Here is a 23214-nt window from a genome sequence, read left to right as displayed (position 1 = left end):
ACGACAGCATAGGAGGAGTAGCAACCTATTCTGCACTAGGGGGAATAATTAGACAATAAGTCTAATCTGTAGTGTTTGGTGAAGGTATGAGGTGAAGACCATGTTGCGGCCCTGCAGATCTCCTCCATGGAAGCGCCTGCTCTTTCTGCCCATGAAACTGAAGTAGATCTTGTAGAGTGGGCTTTGACCCCGATCGGAGGTGTTGTGTTCTGGGCTAGATATGTTTCATGTATGACCCTCTTGATCCAATTGGAGATGGTAGATTTTGCCACCTTCTTCCCCTTATTCTGACCTGACAGATGGAGGAACAAATTCTGATCAACTCTTAAAGATCTAGTTTGCTCAAGGTAGTGTAGAATAGTCCTCTTAACATCTAGAGTATGGAACTCTTCCTCTTTTGAATTTGTCGGATTCTGACAGAAGGATGGGAGGATGATGTTCTGAGATGGGTGAAAATCAGACGCCACTTTCGGAAGAAAAGATGGATCAAGACGAAGAATTATAGAGTCATCCGTAATCATTAAATAGGGTTCTCTAATCGATAAGGCTTGCAGCTCTCCCACGCGTCTTGCTGTGGTTATCGCCACAAGGAAAGCAGCTTTGTATGAAAGGAGTTGAGGAGTGCAGGAAGACAAGGGCTTGAACGGCGTTTGTTCTTCCTCCGCCATCTAATATTGTTACCCTGATTATCTCTTTGCATAATTGCAGGTTTCTCAGTATGGATATTCATACCTTTATTTGTTTGTGATGCTTTGGCTCCCTCTAGCAGCCAGAGTTATGTTGGCAGTTCAATCTTCTGTGTTTGTATTATCCATGTCTGATTCTCCTCCTCCTTTGCAATGCATTATGGTAGCTCAGCCTCCATTTCCCACCATTTTTCCTTTCACTTTCTTCAGTTTGCCTTCAAGGAAAGACGCTTCACTTCATCCCCCTTGCGATTGCATTGCCGGTATGTCTTTATGCTTTCTGTAGATATTTCTGCTCTATAGTAGCCTAGTTTAACCAGTTGTACTCCTAGTTCAGTTACTAGCTTTCTAAATGTTATGCATAATGTATATCATGTGTAGTATGTATCTGTTCTATACCATGCACTGATTCTATGTATATCATTGTTCACAGTTTCACCGCATCAATATACCACTACGTTTAATAAAGCACAAACTCAACCACAGTCTCCTTATTGGACCCCGGTATAGCGGTTTAGCTGACTGTATAGCTACGTATGAGCCTGCCTCAGCTAGTGAGGACAGAACAGTGAAACGGCAGCCATCCAACTAGTGGGATTCAAATCACCGGCTACTCAAAGTCTAAATACATCTACAGCAATCTCTGCACAGCCAAGCACTTTCCCAAGACACCATGTCTCACAAATCACATAGGACAAGATCTGTTACTTCCGTCTCCTCAAAGACAACATCTATCAGCAGCGCGGTCGCCATTGCCCGTGCAAATGCTGAAGCTGCCAAAATGCGAGCGAGCTTTGCTGACCAAGAGATGCAACTTAAATTAGAGAAGGCGCGCGTGGATGCCGCCTTAGAAAGCCTAGCAGCAAAAAGGGAAGCTGCCGCAGCCCTCGCCGAAGCAGAATCGCTAGAGGCCGCGCAAAATCCGAAGCTGCATAGCCAAAGCAGTACGTCGAGTCTGGAGTTTCCACTGCAAGACTCACCACAACGCACATCTCAGTATGTTAATGAACTTCCTGATCCAAACTATAACCCTGTACCAAAACCAGAATACGACACCTCCAGCAAAGTGAGCAAGAGTCGTCACGAGGCTCAGGACAGAAACAAACTCGAAAATGTGAGGCAAAACAACTCTGCTAATGACTACCTTACCCCTCACCAGGTAACCAACGTGGATCACCCTGCTGACACACCGTACATCAGGCCGAAGCAATACGACACCGGCTGGCGCCACCCTGAGGACACTAACAGGTACGAACACACCTCACATCACTATCAGGGCAACCCATCACCAGTATACTCTGCTGACAACCGGTTCACGACAGAATTTGCCAAGTTCTTCACACGACGTGAACTGGTTGCCAAGGGACTCATGAAATTCACTGACCGAGCTGAAGGTTACAGAGCTTGGAAAGCTTCCTTCCAAAATGTCATTAGAGACTTGGGACTACAACACAGGGAAGAGATAGACCTGTTAGTGAAATACCTGGGAGAAGAGTCAGTCAAACATGCAGTAAGGATCAGAGACATCAATAAAAACCGCCCTGAGACTGGCCTCAAAGAGATCTGGAAGAGGCTGGATGAGTGTTTCGGCTCAGCAGAAGTAATAGAAAGAGCCTTGTTCAAAAGAATCGATGACTTTTCTAAAATATCTAACAAAGGTCTCCAGAAACTTAGAGAGCTAAGCGACCTGCTAAAGGAAGTCCAAGTTGCCAAATACGAGGACGACCTACAGGGACTTGCATTCCTCGACACAGCCAGAGGTGTTAACCCTATAGTCCAGAAGTTGCCCTACAATCTACAGGAGAGGTGGCTCACACATGGTTCCACGTACAAATACAAACACACCGTTCCATTCCCTCCCTTCTTCGTTTTTGTAGACTTCATACACCAACAAGCGAGAATTAGAAACCATCCCAGCTTTGACTTTGCAATACCATATGCCACACCATCACCACCTGCAAATCCACGCAGAACATCTGTGGAAGTACACAAGACTTATGTTTCTTCTCCAGGTTCTAATTACAGGTCTGCTGGCTGCTCCCAATCAGAGACAAAGGTGCAGGACCCTGACAAGCAGTGCCCAATTCATCAGAAGCCTCATCCTCTCCTGAAATGCAGAGCCTTCAGAGGAAAATCTATGCCAGATCACAGAAGCTTCCTGAAAGAAAACGGTATCTGCTACAAGTGCTACTCGTCCACAACTCATCTCGCCAAGGATTGCAAGGTCAGTGTAAAATGCACAGAATGTGGCACCACAGACCATAACACCGCTCTACACCCTGGCCCAGCTCCATGGAGTACACAAAATATGCCAGCTGACAGTGAGCATGGCGGGACGGGGAGGAAAGGAACACTGATACAGCTACGCCAGAGATCACTTCACAGTGTACAGAAGTCTGCAAAGGGACAATAGACAGTAGGTCCTGTTCAAAAATATGCCTCGTCAGAGTATACCCGAAGGGCCATAGAGACCAAGCTGTAAGACTGTATGCTATCTTGGATGATCAAAGTAATCGATCCTTGGCTAGATCAACGTTCTTTGACCTATTCAACATCAAAGGGCCAAGCACTCCCTACTCCTTAAAGACGTGTGCAGGTACTGTGACAACAGCAGGCAGGAAAGCTACTGACTACCAAATCGAGTCTTTAGATGGACAATTCTGCCTACCGCTACCTACGATCATCGAATGTAACCAGATCCCAGACAACAGATCTGAAATCCCTACCCCAGATGTAGCAATCCATCACGCTCACTTAAAACGAATAGCACACCTTATACCGGAACTCGACCATCAGGCCCAGATAATTCTGCTGTTGGGGAGAGATATCCTGCAGGTTCATAAAGTGAGACGTCATATCAATGGACTCCACAATGCTCCCTATGCCCAAAGGCTAGACCTAGGATGGGTCATAATTGGCAACGTATGCTTGGGACGCATGCACGCCCCATTTTCTGTGAAAAGCATGCTGACAAATACATTGGAGAAAGGACGTCCATCTCTGTTTCAACCTTGTAACAATGAGTTCCATGTCAGGGAACTGCCACACAGCATCCAACTACCTGATCATTTAATAGACTTTACTCACGACAGCAATATAGTGTCGGGAAGCTATGAGGATCAGTTAGGGTGCACAGTCTTCCAGAGAACTAAACAGGGCAACCAAGTGGCAATGTCGGCAGAGGACAAGTTGTTCTTAGAGGTAATGGACAAGGGACTCCTTAAAGATGAGACCAACAGCTGGGTCGCACCTCTTCCCTTCAAAACCCACAGACCACGTCTACCGAACAACAGAAATCAGGCATTACAACGTTTCTCCTCTCTCAAACGTAATCTGCAAAAGAAACCAGAGATGAAAGATCACTTTTTCTCCTTCATGTCAAAGATTTTTGAAAACTGTCACGCAGAACTAGCTCCCACTCTCAAAGACTCTGAAGAATGCTGGTTCCTACCCATGTTCGGAGTATACCACCCTAAGAAACCAGGCCAGATCAGAGTCGTGTTTGATTCCAGTGCTAAATTTAATGATGTCTCCCTGAATGACGTTCTGCTGACAGGACCAGACCTCAATAACAAACTACTGGGTGTACTTATGCACTTCCGTAAGGATTCCATTGCCTTCATCGCTGACATCCAGCAAATGTTCCATTGTTTCCTTGTGAGAGAGAGAGACAGGAACTTCCTAAGACTCTTCTGGTACAGAGACAATGATCCTACTAAAGAAGTCACAGAGTATCGCATGAGAGTGCACATCTTTGGCAACAGTCCTTCACCTGCAGTCGCCATTTACGGACTCAAAAGGTCGGCTCAGGAAGGAGAAGCAGAATACGGAGCAGATGTCAGACAATTCATAGAAAAGGACTTTTATGTCGACGACTGTCTAAAAGCCATGCCTTCAAATGATACTGCCATCAGTCTTCTCAGGAGAGCCCAGGACATGCTTGCCTGCTCGAACCTTAGACTTCATAAAATAGCCTCAAACAGCCAAGAACTCATGGAAGCATTCCCTTCTCAGGACCTATGTAATGGTCTCAGAGACCTGGATCAGACACTTTCACCTTTCAGGTCAGCCAGGAAGAAAGGCCTTTCACACATAGAGGCATCCTGTCTACCATCAATAGTCTGTACGATCCCTTGGGTTTCGCAGCTCCTGTTACTATACAAGGCAAGGCCCTACTAAGAGACTTAACTAGGGAAACATCTGACTGGGATGCACCTCTGCCACCTGATAAGAGGATCCAGTGGGAAGAGTGGAAGAACTCGTTAGCGGCACTCTCCAACCTGCATGTGCCGAGACCATACACCCCTGTGCCATCTACTGAAATACAAAGACAAAGACTACGTATTTGCAGATGCTTCTGTCAAAGCAATTGCCGCTGTTGCCTACCTCAGAACTGTAGACTCTAAATGTCAGTGCCACATTGGTTTCATAATGGGAAAGGCTAAACTCGCACCACAACCAGAGCACACTATACCCAGGTTAGAGCTTTGTGCCGCAGTCTTAGCCGTTGAGTTAGCGGAGTTCATCGCATCCGAAATGGATATCGACCTGACACAGGCAAAGTTCTACTCAGACAGCAAAGTAGTCCTGGGATATATCCACAACGAAACCAGGCGATTCTACGTTTATGCCAATAACAGAGTGCTACGAATCAGGAGATCAGTTCATCCAAACAGTGGCATTACATACTCACAGATTAGAATCCAGCGGATCATGCAACTAGAGCAGTTGACGCAAGTCGACTAGGAAGCACAACGTGGCTCTCTGGACCAAAACTATTGTACATTGAGGAATGTTTTCCGGACACCTTTGAACTAGTAGGAGAGGACTCAGATGCTGAAATCCGCCCTCAGGTGTCTACACTACATACAATGACCTCTGTTATCCAGCTTGGATCTTGCAGGTTCGACAGATTCTCAAGTTGGAAGTCACTTACTCGAGCCATTACCTGCCTGACTCATATAGCTCGCTCATTCAGGACCACCAGAACTCTTGACATGGAAAAATGTAAAGGAGCAGCGAGGCTTACCCACAAAAGCCTAATCACCTTCATGGCTGAAGCTGCAGCTATAATCAATGCAAGACCCCTGGTTCCAGTTTCTAACGACCCTGAGGAGCTCTTGTTATTGACTCCAGCTACTCTACTTACCCAGAAAACAGGACTGTCCAGTGCCCCTCCAGGAGGATTCGACGCTAAGGACCTCTACAAGCGCCAATGGAGACAGGTACAAAGTCTTGCAAATACTTTCTAGGACAGGTGGCGCAAACAATATTTGTCTACCCTGCAGCCACGTACGAAGTGGCAATCTACTAAACCTAATCTGAACATAGGTGACCTTGTTCTTGTGAAAGACTGTCAGATTCACCGGAACCAGTGGCCACTTGGTCTAGTTACCGCAACGTTCCCGAGCAAGGACGGCAATGTCTGCAAAGTTGAGCTAAGGATGACCAAAGGGAATGAGCCTAAGACATTTTCCAGACCGGTATCTGAACTGGTCCTATTGTTGCCTTCGGAAGAAAGGAGTATTGACATCCGTTGATGCCAGACGGGGAGTGTTCTGCCTCCGCCATCTAATATTGTTACCCTGATTATCTCTTTGCATAATTGCAGGTTTCTCAGTATGGATATTCATACCTTTATTTGTTTGTGATGCTTTGGCTCCCTCTAGCGGCCAGAGTTATGTTGGCAGTTCAATCTTCTGTGTTTGTATTATCCATGTCTGATTCTCCTCCTCCTTTGCAATGCATTATGGTAGCTCAGCCTCTATTTCCCTCCATTTTTCCTTTCACTTTCTTCAGTTTGCCTTCAAGGAAAGACGCTTCACTTCATCCCCCTTGCGATTGCATTGCCGGTATGTCTTTATGCTTTCTGTAGATATTTCTGCTCTATAGTAGCCTAGTTTAACCAGTTGTACTCCTAGTTCAGTTACTAGCTTTCTAAATGTTATGCATAATGTATATCATGTGTAGTATGTATCTGTTCTATACCATGCACTGATTCTATGTATATCATTGTTCACAGTTTCACCGCATCAATATACCACTATGTTTAATAAAGCACAGACTCAACCACAGTCTCCTTATTGGACCCCGGTATAGCGGTTTAGCTGACTGTATAGCTACGTATGAGCCTGCCTCAGCTAGTGAGGACAGAACAGCGTTTGTGTGAGTCCCTTAAGGACTAGATTTAGGTCCCATGAAGGCACAATGGGTTGTTTCCTGGGAAGTGATCTGTGAGCCAATATCATGCATCTTCTGATCCAGCGGTGGTTGGCTAGGTCCTGGTCAAAAACAGTGCCGAGAGCAGAAACTTGAACCTTCAGCGTGCTGGGTCAAAGGCCTAACTCTAACCCCCACTGAAGGAAGTCCAATATTTGCAAAATATTTGGGTGAAGTGGATCTGGACTAAGTAGGTAGAAAGAAGAAATTTTTTTCCAGACTTTATTATAGATCGCATTAGTAACTGGCTTCCTGGATCTTTGCAAAGTAGCAATTACGGCATCCGACAGCCCCTTAGCTCTCAAGACCTGAGCCTCAGTAACCAGGCAGCTAGGTTCAACTTTGGAGGGTTTTGATGTTGAAGGGGCCCCTGAAGAAGAAGATCGGCTTCTACTTGCAGGTGGACTGGTCCGTCTATCTGTTGCTTGATGATGAGGTTGAACCAGCTTCTTTTCGGCCATACTGGAGCTACTAGTATGGTCGGAACCTGATCCTCCCAGATCTTCTGAAGGGTTTTCACCAGTATTTGGATTGGCGGGAAAGCATAGGCTAATCGGAAACTCCATGGCTGGGCCAAGGCATCCACTCCTCTGGAGTTGTCCCTGGGATTCAGAGAAAAGAAAGCCTGGACCTGTGTGTTTTGTTCTGAGGCAAACAAATCGATTTCTGGTAGGCCCCCATCTGTCCACCAGCATTTTGAAGACTTCTGTTCAGGCTCCATTCCCCCGTTGAATGTCTTGGCGACTCAGGAAATCCCCCTGTAGATTGGAGGACCCCTTTAAATGGACGGCTGTCAAGGAGAGAAGGTGCTTTTTGGCCCAACAGAATATTCGGTCTGAGATGCCTCTTAGGCTGTTGAATTTTGAGCTCCCCTGATGTCTGAGGTGAGCAACTGTAGTTGTGTTGTCTGAATAAACTTTGATATGATTTCCGGCTATTAGGTCGCCTGCAGCCAGGAGGGCTTCCTCCACTGCCTTGAGTTCCCTGAAGTTGGAGGACCTGGTGCTCGTTGTCTGATTCCAGTGTCCCTGGAAAGAAGTATGTGATATCATGGCCCCCCTGCCTCGTTTGCTGGCATCGGTTGTAATCATCACCAGGGGGATTGTGACCAGCTCCCGCCCCTGCGGATATTTTTGGAGTTCAACCACCCTGCCAGGGATGCCCCGAAGTGTGCACTCTCTTTTTAGAGAGCCCGGATTTCCATCCCAGTTTCCGAGGATGTGGGCTTGAAGGGTTCTGGAGTGGGCCTGTGCCCAGGACACTGATTGTATGCAGGCTGTCATGGAGCCTAGAACCAACATGGCTTTCCGAAGAGTCGGAGATCTTTCTTCTCTGAAATCTGTAATTTTCCTCATTATAGCCCGGCGATGATCTTCTGGGAGAAAAGACTTCTGTTTAACAGAGTCTAATAGAACCACCAGAAACTTCCTTGATTTGGAAGGTTGGCACTGGAACTTCTTCAGATTTGGGAGCCATCCTAGGGTTCTGAGAATATCGATAGTCCTTGAAACATGATCGCTGAGAGTCTGAGCCAAGGGGGCTATTATTAATAGATCGCCAAAGTAAGGTACAATACAGATTCCCTGTCCCCAGATATACAACACCACCATTATCCTGGAGAAGACTCTCAGCGCTGAGAAAATGCCGAAAGTGCTTTACCTGCTGGTTGTACTGTATTGCGAACCTGAGATATTTTTAGTGTCAAGGGTGAATCGGCACATGGAAGTACGCATCTTTTAGGTCGATGGTTGCCATGAAAAAATCGGGGGAATAGTGGATTTCACTGATTCCATTTTGAATCTGCGATATAGAATGTGATGATTGAGGTCTTTTAGATTTATTATGACTCGTGCCTCCCCCGATGGTTTCTTTACCAGGAAAATACGAGAGTAATGACCTGTACCCCATTTCTCGGGGGGTACTGGGGAGATTGCGTTTGATTTTAAGAGATTTCCAAGGCCTGCCATCATCATTGATGGCATGTTGAGGAGGTAATGCTCAGATTCTGAGGGGGGGAAGATATGAACTCTATAAGGAGGCCCTCTCGGATGACATTGAGTACCCACTGACAATTAGTAATGGCCCACCAATGGTGGAAGAAATTTGCGAGCCTCCCCCCCACCGGAATGGAGTCATTGTTTGTCCTGCTGGGGCTGCTGCTGCTGGGGAACGAGGATATTTTTTCCCTTCCCCTTGGCATAGCTCCATCTCCCAGTTTTTCCTTTACCTCTCGACTGGGAAGTATAAGATTGGGAGGCACAAAAAAAATGCTTCCTGATAGGTTTTTGCTCAGGAAGGGCGTTTTTTCTATCCGTGGCTTTTTCCAGAATTTTATCCTGAGCGGGACCAAAGACATAATCACCTTTAAAGGGAATTGAGCATAGCTTAATTTTGGAGGTGACATCTCCGCTCCACATCTTGAGCCAGAGGGCTCGTCGAGCAGAATTAGATTGGAGAAAGGATCTAGCATCAATCCTTATTGACTCAACACAGGTGGAGGCAATGTTGGATCTTAACCCCGAGGTGGATGTTTCCCATGATTTCCTCAACAAGCTTTCTATTTTCCTGTCCATTGGATCCTTCAGCTGTGAGGAATCCGCCACCTGTATATCCACTTTAGGTACGTCCCATGTAGGAGAAACCCCTTCTAAGGGAAACCTATGTTTCAGTTCTGAGGGGGTAGTTAGATGTTTCTCTGGGAGCGCCCATTCCTTATTAGATCCAGGATGCTTCTATGTACCGGGAAACCCATCTGTCTCTCCGACTTTAATCCTCCAAACATTTCAACTTGTATATACTGAGGAACTGATTCCTCCTGTAACCCCATTGTGTTACGTACAGCAGTTACTAGCTCTTCTATATAATCAGAAGAGAAAAAAATATATTCATTGCCTCCGTAGACTTAGATGATGAAGATTCTCCCCACTTCTCTGAAGAGGAAGAATAATAAGTGTTCAGACTCAGAGCCAGAATTAGAATTTTCCATTTTTAAAAGGAGATGGACCCAGCAACAGAGGTGGCGGGGGAGGAGGATTGAAGGTGGCTAGAGAGGACTAGACCTCATGCTTAACCAGGGCACAGATTTCTTAAATGAGAGAGGGCTGCTCAGCTCTGACAACTTTATCCGTGCACCCCTGACAAAGCTTCTTCTCCTATAGAGATGGAAGCTTCAAACTGCAGATGGCACATTTGGCCGGGGCTTTCTGGGCAGACTTGTCTCCCTGCAAAAAGAGGGAGAGTGGTGTAAGAAGGGACCCCCTCCACTAGCCCTGGCCTCGGACCCACCCCGCAATGAACTTACATGAGCTGGGGCAGCGCTGGGCTCTGCAGATGAAGGACAGGAAGCGCCGTCCATACTGACAGGGATCAGTCTTACCTGGAGGTGTCTTCAGGCAGGTTTATATAGTAATAAACCCTGCCCCCAGTGCAGGTGAACATATTCCCCTCCTCCTTCCCGGGTCCAAGAGCAGGTCCCCATGAGGAACGGCGTGCTCCAAGCGGTGTTCAGCGATCCAGAGGCCCGCAGAAGGCCGAACCCGGAAGCCTGTGCGCTCCAGCAAGTGAAGCCTGTGCGCTCCTTCACCCTTGATCCGGACACAGGCTTTGCTCCTGCAACCCTGTTGTTTCAGACCCCAGCACTTTTTCTCCTTTTGAGTGGTGTCCTACCACCCAACTATTTACCCGTTGCAGCAGGCTGCCATAAGTTTAATGCTCTCCAATTCTTCCTGTATTGCTTCCACATCCAGTTCATGTCAAAGAATTGTCTGATAAAGGTCCTTTGCGGGACCGAAAACGTTCACTAGTTATTTTTTGTCTGGATGCACTAATAAAAGGAAGCAAAAATAACTTTCATATTTTTATTTATGTTAGGAGAATTAAAGAGGTTGTCCGAGTTTGTGATGAGCCTGCAGCCATTCTATGTGACTGCAGGCTTCTGAATTCTCACAGAGCGCACTGCAGGCTTTCAGGATTCTCTGGTGTCAGCAATTTACATACATGCGATCAGGGGAGGATTAAGGGTAGCCAGGGCCCTGAGCTGTTCAGACACTATGGGCCCCCCGGTCATGTGATGGGGTCATGTGATGGGGTCATGTGACGGGGTCATGCGACAGGGGTCATCATATACCTGAACCAGATTATTCCAGAAAAATAGTTGCTGTGTGAAACTATAACCTGTCAAACATCCATTGATCTAGTCAATTTACCCTTCAGTTAGAAAAAAAACAAAAAAACACAATACTATCACCATAAGTGCCAGTATTCACAGGAGATCTGTACTTAGTATGTAGTGTCTGTGTAGAGGTAATACAGTGATCACCGGTGACATTATACACAGGAGCTTTGTATATAGTATACAGTGTATAGTGTCAGTGTATAGGTTATACTGACTCACCAGTGACGTCTCTAGGTGAAGTCCTTCATCTTCTATCCAGCACAGATCGCCATCACTTCATCCAGCCAGGACTCGTCTCTGCAGGAAATAACACAGTTATCTCGAGCTCCACTTGCAGAACACATTACTTAATTTTTCCCAACTTCTACATTACACCACGTAAAGAAAAAGAGGCAACATAGTGTCACTCTACACAGTAACAGGACAGCCCCCCTCATTTAAAACAGTGTCCTCAATAAAATAAAATAAATACATCACCGCAGTAATAATATCCCTTAATTAGCCCCTATGGTAATAATATCCCCCATCCTGGCCCCGTGTATCTCATTCCTGGCTCCAGCCTTATGTTCTCCCATCCATATGATCTCCCCATCCTGCCCCATCTGTCTCCATCGTATCCATCCTGCCCCATGATCCTGCATGATCTGTCTCCAATCCTGCCCCATGTCTTTCATTCTGCCCCGTGTCTCCAATCATGCCCCATATCTACATTCTGCTCATGTCTCCAGTCCTGCCCCTAGTGTGTCCAGCATATTGCCCCCAGTGTGTCCAAAATTCTGCCCCAGTGTGTCCAGCATATTGCCCCCACTGTGTCCAGCATTCTGCCCCCAGTGTGTCCAGCATCCTGCCCCCAGTGTGTCCAGCATTCTGCCTCCAGTGTGTCCAGCATATTGCCCCAAGTGTGTCCAGCATTCTGCCCCCAGTATGTCCAGCATATTGCCCCCAGTGTGTCCAGCATACTGCCCCCAGTGTGTCCAGCATTCTGCCCCAGTGTGTCCAGCATATTGCCCCCAGTGTGTCCAGCATATTGCCCCAGTGTGTTCAGCATACTGCCCCCAGTGTGTCCAGCATTCTGCCCCCAGTGTGTCCAGCATATTGCCCCCAGTGTGTCCAGCATTCTGCCCCAGTGTGTCCAGCACATTGCCCCCAGAGTGTCCAGCATTCAGCCCCCAGTGTTTCCAGCATATTGCCCCCATTGTGTCCAGCATATTGCCCCCAGTGTCTCCAGCATATTGCCCCCAGTGTGTCCAGCATATTGCCCCCAGTGTGTCCAGCATATTGCCCCCAGTGTGTCCAGCATTCTGCCCCCAGTGTGTCCAGCATTCTTCCCCCAGTGTGTCCAGCATATTGCCCCAAGTGTGTCCAGCATACTGCCCTCAGTGTGTCCAGCATTCTGCCCCAGTGTGTCCAGCATATTGCCCCCAGTGTGTCCAGCATATTGCCCCCAGTGTGTCCAGCATATTGCCCCCAGTGTGTCCAGCATTCTGCCCCCAGTATGTCCAGCATATTGCCCCCAGTGTGTCCAGCATACTGCCCCCAGTGTGTCCAGCATTCTGCCCCAGTGTGTCCAGCATATTGCCCCCAGTGTGTCCAGCATATTGCCCCAGTGTGTCCAGCATACTACCCCCAGTGTGTCCAGCATTCTGCCCCAGTGTGTCCAGCATATTGCCCCCAGTGTGTCCAGCATATTGCCCCCAGTGTGTCCAGAATTCTGCCCCAGTGTGTCCAGCATATTGCCCCCAGAGTGTCCAGCATTCAGCCCCCAGTGTCTCCAGCATATTGCCCCCATTGTGTCCAACATATTGCCCCCAGTGTCTCCAGCATATTGCCCCCAGTGTGTCCAGCATATTGCCCCCAGTGTGTCCAGCATTTTGCCCCCAGTGTGTCCAGCATTCTGCCCCCAGTGTGTCCAGCATTCTTCCCCCAGTGTGTCCAGCATATTGCCCCAAGTGTGTCCAGCATACTGCCCCCAGTGTGTCCAGCATTCTGGCCCAGTGTGTCCAGCATATTGCCCCCAGTGTGTCCAGCATTCTGCCCCAGTGTGTCCAGCATATTGCCCCCAGTGTGTCCAGCATTCTGCCCCAGTGTGTCCAGCATATTGCCCCCAGTGTGTCCAGCATTCTGCCCCAGTGTGTCCAGCATATTGCCCCCAGTATGTCCAGCATTCTGCCCCAGTGTGTCCAGCATCCTTCCCCCAGTGTGTCCAGCATCCTGCCCCCAGTGTGTCCAGTATTCTGCCCCCAGTGTGTCCAGTATTCTGCCCCCAGTGTGTCCAGCATCCTGCCCCCAGTGTGTCCAGCATTCTGCCCTAGTGTGTCCAGCATATTGCCCCCAGTGTGTCCAGCATTCTGCCCCAGTGTGTCTAGCATATTGCCCCCAGTGTGTCCAGCATTTTGCCCCAGTGTGTCCAGCATATTGCCCCAGTGTGTCCAGCATTCTGCCCCCAGTGTGTCCAGCATCCTGCCCCCAGTGTGTCCAGCATCATGCCCCCAGTGTGCAGCATTCTGCCCTCAGTGTGTCCAGCATATTGCCCCCAGTGTGTCCAGCATCCTGCCCCCAGTGTGTCCAGGATATTGCCCCCAGTGTGTCCAACATATTGCCCCAAGTGTGTCCAGTATTCTGCCCCAGTGTGTCCAGCATATTGCCCCAGTGTGTCCAGCATATTGCCCCGTGTGTCCAGCATATTGCCCCCAATGTGTCCAGCATTCTGCCCCAGTGTGTCCAGCATTCTGCCCCAGTGTGTCCAGCATTTTGCCCCCAGTGTGTCCAACATATTGCCCCAAGTGTGTCCAGTATTCTGCCCCAGTGTGTCCAGCATATTGCCCCAGTGTGTCCAGCATATTGCCCTGTGTGTCCAGCATATTGCCCCCAATGTGTCCAGCATTCTGCCCCAGTGTGTCCAGCATATTGCCCCCAGTGTGTCCAGCATATTGCCCCTAGTGTGTCCAGCATATTGCCCCTAGTGTGTCCAGCATATTGCCCACAGTGTTTGCAGCATCTCTGCCCCCAGTGTCAAGCATTCTGGCCTGGGCCCCCTGGATTGCCGTTTGCAATAAAAAAACAAACAAAAACAAGTTCTCCTCACCTGTCTGCGCTCCAGCGGCGAAGCTCCCTCCAGCAGCGCACACTCGCCGGCGACTGACAATGAAATCAGACTCCGGCGACATGCGGCTGGCGGCTGTTAACTATTGGCGTGCGGGCGCGCGCCAGCACGTCAATATCGTTAAACTGCCGCAGCGCCGGTAGGGGCCCGTTGAGCAGATGAGATGGGGCCCCCTCTGCCCACCGTGCCCATACACCAGTCAGGGCAGTAATGCCCTGATGGCGGTGGTCAATTTGCCCTGGGCTACCGCCCAGATTGACCTCATTATAATCTGTCACTGCATGCAATCACGTGCCAACTACACATGCGTTGCCTCATACAATGAAAATGAATTCAGCGAGCGTGCACAAGTCTAGTCAAAATGTAGCCAGAAGTATACAAATAGCATGTTTGTGCTCACATGACCGTCCACTCTTGCCCACCGCCAAGGGAGAATCCTAAAAGTGTGCAATGAATGCGCTGGGAGAATTCAGAAGTCTACAGTCACAGAGTGCAGTCACAGAGAGACTACAGACTTTCATCTCAAACCTGGACGCACCCTGTAATTATAAATTGAAACCTTGTAGCATGACAATCCTAAGGCCGGCGTCACACTAGCGAGTTTTACGGACGTATGAGAGGCGCAGAAAATATGGATTGCATACTGTACAATGATTCTCTATGGCCCAGCTCGTATCTGCCGTATTTTACGGATCCGTATTATACGGTCTTGTACGGCCCTAGAAAATCGCAGCATGCTGCGTTTGTCAGAGTATTGCGCAAAAAATCCACCAATGAAAGTCAATGGGGGAGCGAAAAATGCGGATTACACACGGACCAGCAGTGTGACTTGCGAGAAATACGCCAGACATCTCCAGGTTCCAGGAAATGTGCCAAACCCTCAATCAGGAAGCTCACACATGCTAATTAGCTGAAAAAGCCAGACAGACATCCCGGAAGTCTGGCGCTCGCCTCCACGGAGTTGCAAGCAGCATGGCATCCATCATTAACGTGGATATGCTCCTCATCCTGGTCCAAGAAAGGCCAGAAATCTGGGACCAGCGGGATCCAAACTACTCCAACTGGGCCAGGAAAGAGGCAGCTTGGAGGACTATTCCCAGATTTTGACCAACGCACACGTGCGGAGCAGACACAACTTTGTAAGTACACTCATGTTGCGACATTAATTAACATTGAAAAATGCTTGACCTACATGATTTCATGCCGATTTTTGGGGGGCTTAGTCTGGTATTTGTTTTTAAATTTTTGGACAAAAACAAAGATGCTGAACATGAGAAAGTGTTTACGTACATACATAATATAGATGTTGCGTTGGGTACTATTTTTGTTAACGCCAGACTGGTACAGAGGGGAGTAGACCCTGGCCTTGTGTTGTTTCATTTTATTGTCTATAATGTTTTTTTGTTTTTAAGCATTTTAAACTTTAGGAAATTCATTTAAGAAGGCATTTTTTTTGCATCGTTAAAATATGATCAATCAATGCCAACTGTTTTAACCAATGTGCAGAATGAGCTTATAGAATATTTTTTGCCATGTCATTGCAGTGGAAGATGTTATGACACGATGGCACAGCATCAGAGACCAATATTGCCGGGAAAGGCAGCAGCGGGCAAGAAGTGGGTCAGCAGCTCCACCGAAAAAGCGAAAGTACATATACTACGATCGACTTTTTTGGATCCCAGTATGGATCTAAGACCGTAAGTAAAAACATCACAACACAATTCTTATTAATATTATTATTGTTATTATTATTTTTGATTGTTATCGCACCATTTATTCCATGGCGCTTTACATGTAAGGAGGGGTATACATAATAAAAACAAGTACAATAATCTTAAACAATTCAAGTCATAACTGGTACAGGAGGAGAGAGGACCCTGCCTGTGAAGTCTCACAATCTACAAGGGATGGGTGAGGATACAGTGGGTGAGGATAGAGCTGGTCGTGCAGCGGTTTGGTCGATCGGTGGTTACTGCAGGTTATAGGCTTGTCGGAAGAGGTGGGTCTTCAGGCTCTTTTTGAAGGTTTCAATGGTATGCAAGAGTCTGATGTGTTGTGGTAGAGGGTTCCAGAGTAGGGGTCATACACGAGATAAATCTTGTATACGATTGTGGGAAGAGGAGATAAAAGCGGAATAGAGAAGGAGATCTTGTGAGGATCGCAGGTTGTGTGTAGGTAATTACCGGGAGACGAGGTCACAGATGTATAATAAACTTATGTTAGCAATTGACTCAACTATTAATTTTTTTGTTTTGGTTTATTGCTTAATAACAGAAAAAAGTCCAACCTCACTAAGAGGGAGACTGGGTCGGAGTCGGAGGCTGTCATCGATCCCGTTGGTGTTGAAGAAGAGGTGGCAGGCCCATCTTTGGCCTCTTCTACCTCCATCCTTCCTGGACCATCGGCTTCTGCATCACAAGAGACAGCAGCAAGTGTCCAAGATGCAGCACCACCACCCTCAGCAGCACCTGATCCTTGAACCCAGGAAGAGCATGGTCACAGCAGCAGCCCTACTGTCCCACTGGTGTCCTCCCCACAGGCAGCTGGGCCTTTACGCAGAGGCCGCAGAAGGAGAGAGCTGTAAGCCAGTAGGAGGGATGTGGACGCTGGGGTCCTCAATTATTTGGCCAGGGCAGCCACGGATGATGGAGAGGAGGCCTTTGCTCGCAGCCCTGCCCGATACCTTCATCCCCTTCCCCGTGAGGTGAGGCTACGTGTGAGAGGGTGTATTCAAATCCTGATTGATTTATGCACCTCCCCAAATGACCCCTATGAGGTTTTGGAATTTATTGAGAGAAGGCAGCTTTCACCACATAACCTCTTGCGCCTTCCACATCCTCAACAGGTGCATGGTCAATCAGGATTTGAAGCACCTCCTCCACGTGTGCCTTAACTTCAACCCCCCCCACCCAAAATCAACCAAGGCCAGCACCGTACCATATGGCAGCCTACAACCAACCTTCCCAATATGGCCACTTTTCCAGACCCAGTGCTGTAGGCTAGTTGCAACCTGGGTTTGGACGACATGGCCATACTGGGGGTGCCTATGAATCCAACCAATATGTTCAGCAGCATGAGGGGCAGAGACAATTCCCTTATGGCCAATACCCAACTGGCCAATATGAGCAAGGCCTGTATTTGGAAACGCCACACACAGCATCCACACAGGGTGAAGGACAATTGGCCCAACAAAGGCCACCTGAGCAGGACCCTGAGCAGCCGCCATCACCTCCACCAACTTACAGAAATCTGTAAGCCAAAGTTATTTTTGTTTATCTTTTTGCAGCATAACCATGTTTTGTTTAACTTTGTGCTGTAATTGAACTTTGTTCTGTTGTGGTTTAAAAAAAAACCAAAAAAAAAAAACCATATGAAGCAAATATGGTTTAAAGTTAAGACCAAGTCTTTTGCAATAAGTAAAAAATGTTGTCAAAAGCCAATTGACGTTTGTGGGACAATCATTCTTACATCACACACATATGCTCTGTTCATAAACATCTGGTGATTAAGTACCGTAAATACAACACACAGAGTACAGTTTCTGTAGGCATAAAATATTTTATGTTGATAATATATTTTTAAAATAAGGAAATCACAACTGAGAAACAGTATTATCTTGCCAGGCAGTAGCACCCTGAGGAGAAACAAAATAATTTGTGAAAATATCTCTCACTTTTATTCCAGAAAGGGGACAGCGTGGAGGAGGGCCATGTGGTGTAGGCCTACTCTCATTGGCTACTTGCATTTGCATATTTGGGGGCAGTGTTCTGGATCACTGCGTTGAGAAACACGTGATGGTGTCTCCGCGGTGTTGGATGTTTTGGTCTCCACGAGGTCAATCATCCGTGCCTTTATAGACTTTCTACTAGGCACTGCTCCTGATAGCCAGTTTCCTACGCCACACTGATGAGGGGCCAAAACCCCGAAACAGCTGTCTGTGGATGGATACCATGCTTGGCATAGGTGGTTTTCCTTTATTGGATGTTTTCCTTTATTGGATGCTGCCCTTCCCTTGGTTATTCCTTCCCGGGGAAAGGCCTGGCTATTCACTGCCTGCGTTGAGAAACACGTGATGGTGTCTCCGCAGCTCCTCTACTTGCATTTGCATATTTGGGGGCAGTGTTCTGGATCACTGCGTTGAGAAACACGTGATGGTGTCTCCGCGGTGTTGGATGTTTTGGTCTCCACGAGGTCAATCATCCGTGCCTTTATAGACTTTCTACTAGGCACTGCTCCTGATAGCCAGTTTCCTACTCCACACTGATGAGGGGCAAAACCCCCGAAACAGCTGTCTGTGGATGGATACCATGCTTGGCATAGGTGGTTTTCCTTTATTGGATGCTGCCCTTCCCTTGGTTGTTCCATCCCGGGGAAAGGCCTGGCTATTCACTGCCTGCGTTGAGAAACACGTGATGGTGTCTCCGCAGCTCCTCTACTTGCATTCACTCTCATTGGGCAACATTTCTTCACCAATAACAGATGATGGGCAATCATGAAGTCTAGTAAAATTGTGCAAAATAACACACGCTTTAATTACTTTATTAATAGTAGCTTCACTCAGCTGAATGGCAGACTAGAGGAGACGCCATTTGGCACACAGAATCCCAAAGGCACACTCCACCAGTCTACGCGCCCTGGAAAGCCTCAAATTAAAAACACGCCGCCGGTGATCCAGGTTGCACCTGGGATAAGGCCTCATGACATTCCTTGTCAATTGGAAGGCCTCATCTCCCACAAGAACATATGGCACTGCTTCAGCATTGGAGGCTGGGAGTTGTTGTGGTGGTGGGAGGTCTAACTGGTTTTCACGTAGCCGCCGACCCATAGTGGACGAATTGAAGACCCTTGAGTCTCCTGTTCGCCCATAGGCCCCAATGTCTACAGTTATAAACCTGTAGTTACTGTCAACTACAGCTAACAGAACTACAGAGAAAAACTGCTTATAATTGTAGAATTGGGACCCAGAGTTCGGCGGCTTATGCACCCTGATATGTTTCCCATCCAGGGCTCCAATGCAGTGTGGGAAGTCACAAGTGTCATTGAACCCACGGGCTATTTTGAGCTAATCGGCCATTTTTGGCTCAGGCATGACAACATCATGTAGTTTTGCCCATATTTCAATACATGTTGAGCGAACAATGCCAGAAATCGTGGAGCGACCAATGAGAAACTCCAGGTGTAGTCCCGCATAAGACAATCCAGTTGACAGGAAGCTGAAAGGACATCAAAAATCATATTAATTATGTAACAATAGTTTTGATAAAACATGAGAAAGCGCAAGTATATTGTTTACTAAAAAACACAGGAATATCAGAAATAGGCAGTGTAAGCGGTTTATACCTTGTGGGAATAAAAGGACTAGAAATAGGAAAAAACCAATGTGGCTAAACAAAGAAGTAAGACAGGCAATTAACAGTAAAAAGAAAGCATTTGCACTACTAAAGCAGGATGGCACCATTGAAGCTCTAAAAAACTATAGGGAGAAAAATACTTTATCTAAAAAACTAATTAAAGCTGCCAAAAAGGAAACAGAGAAGCACATTGCTAAGGAGAGTAAAACTAATCCCAAACTGTTCTTCAACTATATCAATAGTAAAAGAATAAAAACTGAAAATGTAGGCCCCTTAAAAAATAGTGAGGAAAGAATGGTTGTAGATGACGAGGAAAAAGCTAACATATTAAACACCTTCTTCTCCACGGTATTCACGGTGGAAAATGAAATGCTAGGTGAAATCCCAAGAAACAATGAAAACCCTATATTAAGGGTCACTAATCTAACCCAAGAAGAGGTGCGAAACCGGCTAAATAAGATTAAAATAGATAAATCTCCGGGTCCGGATGGCATACACCCACGAGTACTAAGAGAACTAAGTAATGTAATAGATAAACCATTATTTCTTATTTTTAGTGACTCTATAGCGACAGGGTCTGTTCCGCAGGACTGGCGCATAGCAAATGTGGTGCCAATATTCAAAAAGGGCTCTAAAAGTGAACCTGGAAATTATAGGCCAGTAAGTCTAACCTCTATTGTTGGTAAAATATTTGAAGGGTTTCTGAGGGATGTTATTCTGGATTATCTCAATGAGAATAACTGTTTAACTCCATATCAGCATGGGTTTATGAGAAATCGCTCCTGTCAAACCAATCTAATCAGTTTTTATGAAGAGGTAAGCTATAGGCTGGACCACGGTGAGTCATTGGACGTGGTATATCTCGATTTTTCCAAAGCGTTTGATACCGTGCCGCACAAGAGGTTGGTACACAAAATGAGAATGCTTGGTCTGGGGGAAAATGTGTGTAAATGGGTTAGTAACTGGCTTAGTGATAGAAAGCAGAGGGTGGTTATAAATGGTATAGTCTCTAACTGGGTCGCTGTGACCAGTGGGGTACCGCAGGGGTCAGTATTGGGACCTGTTCTCTTCAACATATTCATTAATGATCTGGTAGAAGGTTTACACAGTAAAATATCGATATTTGCAGATGATACAAAACTATGTAAAGCAGTTAATACAAGAGAAGATAGTATTCTGCTACAGATGGATCTGGATAAGTTGAAAACTTGGGCTGAAAGGTGGCAGATGAGGTTTAACAATGATAAATGTAAGGTTATACACATGGGAAGAGGGAATCAATATCACCATTACACACTGAACGGGAAACCACTGGGTAAATCTGACAGGGAGAAGGACTTGGGGATCCTAGTTAATGATAAACTTACCTGGAGCAGCCAGTGCCAGGCAGCAGCTGCCAAGGCAAACAGGATCATGGGGTGCATTAAAAGAGGTCTGGATACACATGATGAGAGCATTATACTGCCTCTGTACAAATCCCTAGTTAGACCGCACATGGAGTACTGTGTCCAGCTTTGGGCACCGGTGCTCAGGAAGGATATAATGGAACTAGAGAGAGTACAAAGGAGGGCAACAAAATTAATAAAGGGGATGGGAGAACTACAATACCCAGATAGATTAGCGAAATTAGGATTATTTAGTCTAGAAAAAAGACGACTGAGGGGCGATCTAATAACCATGTATAAGTATATAAGGGGACAATACAAATATCTCGCTGAGGATCTGTTTATACCAAGGAAGGTGACGGGCACAAGGGGGCATTCTTTGCGTCTGGAGGAGAGAAGGTTTTTCCACCAACATAGAAGAGGATTCTTTACTGTTAGGGCAGTGAGAATCTGGAATTGCTTGCCTGAGGAAGTGGTGATGGCGAACTCAGTCGAGGGGTTCAAGAGAGGCCTGGATGTCTTCCTGGAGCAGAACAATATTGTATCATACAATTATTAGGTTCTGTAGAAGGACGTAGATCTGGGTATTTATTATGATGGAATATAGGCTGAACTGGATGGACAAATGTCTTTTTTCGGCCTTACTAACTATGTTACTATGTTACTATGTTATTTACCTAGTGTACATAAGTAGAGCATTAAAAATACATATTTTTGGTTTTCTCCAAAGTAATACATATATTTTAAAAAAGCTGCTAGCAAAAAACCCTGCAAAAAAACCATCATCAACATACAGTATGTGAAGATGTTGAATACATACCGTAAGGTAAGGAGAAGACGCTCCTCTGCGGATATGCTTTTTCACATCCTGGTATACGTGAGTCCAGGAAAGGCTGTACTGGGCCCCTGGCCCTCAAGGGAGGCCAGCATGACGGGGTCACGGGCAATGGCAGAGCCTCAGGGTGGGCAAGGGCAAGTCAGGGTTAAATAGTTTGCTTGGGCTGTGTACTTTTGAATTTGGACAGGGGGGGGGGGGCCGGGGTTTGGATGAGGCAGGGAGGAGCAAGCGGGGGAGCTTACTGAGGGGGTGATTTGGATAAGAAACCGACAATTTCACCTCAGCAACTGCCACGCTCACCTGCTGGTCCGGCGGTGGCTGAAATCCCCAGTGATGGACGTGGAGGCCTTATTGCAGAGACTGCGCGAACAGGCCAGCACACAGGGCACCAAATGGCTGCAGCAGTCCATAAGCAGCCTTCTGAACGGTGCGGTGACGGGACTAGCCCAGGTACCTGCAGAGGGACGCCGGCCGCGGAGGTCCAGGCCTCCGGCGCGCTTGAGCCCAGACGTCACCCCTCAGACCCGGCACCATATCAGGAGCCCCTCTAAGGACCCTCCAGCAGGAGACGCGAGCGACGGTGCAGCAGCGGCCCGCGGCAGAGCTGGGAGGAATCCGGCAGCACGGCGGGGCCTGCAGCAGGGGGAGTCGGCCTCCTCCTCGGCGCGTGTAACTCACCAGGTGTCAGGACCAGGAGCGGCGGGCTGTGCCAGGTCAGGTGAGCCTGGCGCAGAGGAGCGGGCGCTTCCAAGAGGTGGGGGCCTTATTCCCAGGCCTCTCGGCGTGTGGCATCTAACGGGCGGCGTTCTGTCGGCCCTGTCAGCAGCGCTCTGCCTGGGACGGGGCAGGGAGCTGGAGGGCTGACTTCCTCTAGCCAGCGCAGGCAGGGGCTGAGTCCATCCAGGGGGTCTGGCCATGTCACAGCTGCAGATAGGAGCACTTCCCAGCACGGGCAGCGTTATGCTGGCTCAGGCATCTTCACAGCGGCGGCGTCAGCAGCAAGGGACCCTGCACCTTCGGATGGGGTGTCACAGGACGGCAGTCGGCCGTCTGACTTACCCGGGGACCAACGGATGGAGAGCTCAGGAGAGGAGCATGTACGTCTGGCTTCAGGATCTTCGGCTTCCGGGTCCACAGCGCTAGGGCACCTAGGCACACCCTTGGGGGGTAACGGTGACTGGACCTCCGTTAAGGCTTTCTACATCATGCAGGTGTACACAACACATAAAATCACATTTTCATGAAATGTAACAGTGGCATGTTACAAATAATGTCCACAGTTTCTAAATGTTTTATGGCCACATGGCTATAGGGTTTTATTCCCTTGTTTTATGGCTACATGGCTATGGGGTCATAAAACTGTAAATGTATCTTCATGGCTTGCGCAACAGTTTTTGGAACTTTCAGAACTCCTGCAAAAAAAAACATCCATTCAATGACAGATAACAATGGCTCTAG

General features: G+C 47.5%; 1 protein-coding gene across 2 annotated transcripts in view; it reads left to right on the top strand.

Annotated features, from left to right (window-relative positions):
- LOC138669868 (peptide methionine sulfoxide reductase MsrA-like) overlaps positions 1–23214 on the top strand; it is a 110802-nt gene that overhangs the window by 69001 nt on the left and 18587 nt on the right. The gene's annotated exons all lie outside the window — the stretch shown is intronic.

Source organism: Ranitomeya imitator, chromosome 3 (assembly GCF_032444005.1).
Source record: "Ranitomeya imitator isolate aRanImi1 chromosome 3, aRanImi1.pri, whole genome shotgun sequence".
Taxonomy (NCBI): domain Eukaryota; kingdom Metazoa; phylum Chordata; class Amphibia; order Anura; family Dendrobatidae; genus Ranitomeya; species Ranitomeya imitator.
This window is presented reverse-complemented; position numbering and strand designations above follow the sequence as displayed.